The following is a 5,010-nucleotide window of genomic DNA, read 5'->3' on the forward strand; positions in this document are numbered from 1 at the left end:
GGGACCGGTGACCGCCGGCGCGCGCTGATGGCGCGCAGGTGACGTGAGGGCGGGGAGGGGCCCGGCACCCGGTTTTAAGGAAAATGGCTAAAAATCGGCGTTTAAGCGTTAAATCTGGGTAATGAGTCCAGTCCCGTTCTGAGGGAGCAGCCAGTGGCGCTCAGGTAAAAACTGTTCTCAGCCTTTCACTGAAGCCCAGAGGGTAGGGGTAATCCAATATGGTTTTTTTTAATATTTAATAACAAGTTTCAATTACGTATGTATGGTAATATGTATTATGTATGGTAAATATGTATTATGTATGGTAAATATGTATTATGTATGGTAAAAATATACCGTTTTCCTAAGCATAAGCAGCAATTCACAAGAAGAATATCCAAAATACTGTGTTGTTATCTTACCTTCTGAAAGGCCAGATTCAGAGACAAAACAAGACTTTTCCTCTGAAGAGCAAAAAGTGTTTGAAATGAGACCTACCTGTTAAAATGCTAAATCGGTGACACAAAGAGGAAGAAAATGCAGTGAGAATTTGGAACCCTTGTTGTCACAGTGTGTTCTGTGACATGTACACAGCCTGCATTCCAGCAGGTCCTTGGCACCTCCACACACTCCTGCTGACACAGCCTGCGTTTTTAAATAAATAACTGAAAACACAGACTAAGTTAGCCAGCAATATTTATGAAGAATTTTATCTAAACACAAGAGGGAAGATCAGACCTGCCAATTTATTTTTTATCATTTCTGTACGCTTTGGTAGAGTCACAGCAACAAGTCAAACAAGTTGGCTCAAGAACCAGCAGACAACTGGAGGCTTATAAAAATATTTATTTGCATTTGCTGAATCAGCTGAATAATCAAAACAGATTTTTTGGTTTGTTGTCCAACATTTACATAACTTGAAAATAAAGAACTGAAGAAAAGAGCATCACTTCCTGAAATCTATTTCAATGTCTTTTATCATTTACAGTTTTGGCCTCTGAGCAGATTTTCATAGTACATTTTACTATGTGAGTTCACAGAGAAGTACATTTTAAAAGAATTGTTGTAGCTTGATTATAGTTTTTCTCAAAATAGCCCAAATTCTCAATGATACATATATGTAAAGATAATCCCTTGCACTCTACCCATTTAATTTAAATATAATTTCTCACCATTCACCATTATTTCTGTAAAATACCTACTGTGATACTGTTTCCAAGTAAATAGGACTATTTTAGAGGCTTTTCATATTTAATTCTTCTGATTGCCTTCACTAATATAGTTACTGTTTGTACAAATAGATTCACATTCCAAAGAACAGAACTGTATTAACACCAGAACCTGTTGTGTGCTTAAGGTTCCTGATTATTTTGAAAACACAAAGCTGCTGGGAGAAGCAAGAGGGTACAAGCAACATTTATGTCTACCAAGTAATTTGGAAACAAAACCAGTTATGCAGCAACTCACCTTTTATGCCAACTAAGTTAAGCAAGCTACTGCTGTTATGCATGCTAATAAAGTTAAAAATAGCATGTAAAAACAGAGGTCGGTGTCAGTGTCTTCAAAAATTAATTACTACATAAGAAAAAAATCCAAAGGCATTACATTAGTGTATATTTGCCATATTCGTGAGGGGTTTTTTTTATTTCTTTTCATCTCATTAGGATCTGCCAGCCTGTGTTTATTTCAGCTGCTTGAGCTGATCCTGTCTGTGTGACAGACACAGCACTGGGAATGCTTTCAATCCCACCAATATTTGTATTAATGTCATCTCTGTCAGCAAGGTGAATATTTTGCCCCTGAGCGGTTTCACGCAGATCCCAAAATGAACAGCACTGCTGGTACAAGGAAGTGTGTCTTACAAAGCAGCAGCTGCAACTCAGGAATGAAATTCCAAGGCCAGGTGCAGAAGCTGCCTCCTCCCAGTCCCAAACTGCATCCACTCAGGAAGGAATTTCAGAGGTTTATATAGTTTATATATATATATTTACATATTTATTTACAGAGGTTTGTATAGCAGTCTCACAGCTACATTACTTCAGCTCGCTCTCTCCCCTTCCATCAATTGAAAATCCTGGCTGTACTATCACCTTTCTGCTGATGAATATTTCACTGTGCTTCAGTAGTTTCCAGAGCAAACATCTTCTTGTTTAGCTCCCAGCCATAAGCATGGCAATAATGCACCTTACAAACCCCAGAAGCCTTCTGCCTCCTGAAGTGTAATTTTCATTTAAAAATGCCCTGTGTTGCCACAAAAACCATCAGTTAACCCAGCAAAATGTTCAAGTACCCCATTTATCTTGTGTTTTATGAGTATTTGTGAAATGGGATTGAGAAACTGCTCCCTGGAAATGTCAATGCAAACTTCTTCTTCGTATAGTAATTAATGAATCTGTGTAATAGAATAAAACCCTCACAGACCAAGTTGATCTAGCCAAGTAGCCTGTTCCCAGAATGCATGGGAAGCTCAGACCTTTCACTGGATGTTCTCCCAGATTCCAGTTACCCATGATTTAAGGACTTGGAAGGTGAGGGTGAATCCAAACCATTAAGCAGGTGTGTGTGCACCCCAGGAACAGAATCCCTTTCAGACCCCTCTTAATATTTTGGACTTCATAATGTCCTACTGCAGGGAGTCTTCACTTTGCTTTCTGCATTTGTTACATAATTGTTATTTCTAGACATAAAGGGAGTTAGGGCACTGGCACAAACTCATTTGTTTCCATGTTCCAATGCAACACCGACACCCCATTAAAAGACACAGCGCAGCAGTGACATGAATCAGCCCCTCAAAGAGCATCTCTCATCCTGTAACCAGTCTGTTTGAACCCAAAACAGAATCAAAGCAACTCTTTAATGAATAGGAATAAGAATAAAGCTGAAAACTGAAAACCACAAGGTTTATCGCCACGTGATTCATTCCAGCAGGAGACTTTGCTTGTGTTTGGGTCCTTAGTGCTTTCAGAACACCTCAAATTGTTAAGAACAGAATATAAAAGATGAATTGACACTCAGTTAAAGGGGGAGGCTTTCAGAGAGCACACTCCTTTCCAAACTGAGCTCCTGGTCATTTGGGCCTTCATGATACAACACAGGAAGTACTTTAAGAGATTTTAAGAAAAGTGAAGTCAAGACCTGCTCTCGGACTGCACCTTGAGCAGTGTAATCCAAGTAATACCAGAGAATTCCTCACATTTATTGTTCACTGCTGAGGTTGGATGATTCATCACATTTAAATTCTTTCACGAGCTTAATAACTTCCTTCTTTCATCTGTTATCATCATATCTGAAAAGAATTAATAATTTTTATCTTAAACTGAATTATGCTGTGTGGTATCTAACACACAATAAAACATGCAGAAAACGTGAAGTAAAAAAAAAGGAACAGTCAAGCAAACCAAGAAGCTAAAGCATTTTTACTACAGAAAAATGGCATCTCTAACAATATATTTGTTTCGTGTTTCCTATTTTTGCTTTCTCCCCCTCACCATCTGCCTCTGTTCTGCTTTTTCTTTCAAAAAGCATCTACCTCATTTAGCTTCACTCACCCCATCACAAGATTCAGCCTGAATAAAAACAAAACCCCCAATTCCAAAGCCAAAAAAGCACTACCTCTTCATAAAAGACCTTAGAAAAAGAGCTCTCCTTTTTCTTACAGGAGCTGCAGATCTGTTAGAGAAGCAGTCCATCTTGACTCAGTGCTTTGCTACACACCCTCTAGACAAAGGCACTTGAGCTTTTTGGCCCCTGATAACTCTGGGTTGTACCTGTACCTTCAGTGGTGCTCTTTTTGCCAAATCTTGCCCTGTTCTTTTGGTAGCCAGCACTGAGTCCCACAAGAATGAGATCCTGTAGTGTGGAGAAAGAAGGTGAATTACAGAACATGCAGTTCTTGAGCAAGAACTACTTCTTCCATCATGGAAGCAGCTAAGCAATGCCCAGGGGAATTTGCTGTTCTGTGGAGCAGAGTCCCACTGCTTTGCTTAAGACACCCTGCATGAAAACAAAACCATTTTGGGGAGACAATCCTCAGAAGGCAATAGTGAGAAATAGAGAATGCCCGTCACTGACATGTGTGCCATGCAGTGATCAGGAGAGCTTGGCAGTGCCAGAACCTGCACTGTGCTGTGTGCAGAGGAAGCAAGGGATAATGAGGAGAAGATGAAATACAAAAAGGTACTAACCTGTGGCAGCACAATAATCTGACTCTGGAGGCAAGTCCCTGGAGGGCCAGAAAGGTCATGACGAACGCTCTCATTTGTGAGTCAATTCTCTGCAGCAACCATAGTGAATTTGTTACTGCAGTCAGTGCATGGACTAAGGGAAACTTCTGGATCCAGCCAGGGTACAGCCCTGAGCCTTTGGATCTCTTGGGCAGAACATGTTCTGTGCAGTGCAGCGAGGAGCTGAGCCAGGTCAGACACCCTCCCAAGGCACTGGGACCTCAGTGCCCGTCCTTGTGCCTTCAGGGCCAGCAGGACCTTGGCATGGGTCCTGCCATGTAGGAAAGAAGTAAGGGACCCGCTGTCATCCTGGCTGTGTCTCTGGTGGTCCTGGGAGCTGGTGGGGCGCCAGAGGGGGCTCACAGGATCACAGAATCAGGAAAAACCTCTGAGATCATTGAGTCCAACCTATGACCAAACACCGCTTTGTCAGCCAGACCATGACACTGTGTGCAATGTCCAGTTCTTTCTTGAACACCTTCAGGGATGGCGACTCCACCCTGCGCAGCCAATTCTTATGTTTAACCACACTTTTCATGAATAAAATCTTCCTGATGTGCGACCTGTATCCTCCCTGGTGCAGCTCCGGGCCATCTCCTCCCCGCCTATCGTTGTTACCTGCGAGCAGAGCCCGAGCCTCATCGAAGGCCACCCCTGAGCTTCCTCTTCCAGGGTTGGAGGGCTGGATGGGGCGAAAAAAATATGGAACGCTTCACGAATTTGCGTGTCATCCTTGCGCAGGGGCCATGCTAATCTTCTCTGTATCGTTCCAATTTTAGTATATGTGCTGCCGAAGCGAGCACGAATT

This window comes from Corvus brachyrhynchos, unplaced genomic scaffold, assembly GCF_000691975.1.
Source record: "Corvus brachyrhynchos isolate BGI_N302 unplaced genomic scaffold, ASM69197v1 scaffold148, whole genome shotgun sequence".
Taxonomy (NCBI): domain Eukaryota; kingdom Metazoa; phylum Chordata; class Aves; order Passeriformes; family Corvidae; genus Corvus; species Corvus brachyrhynchos.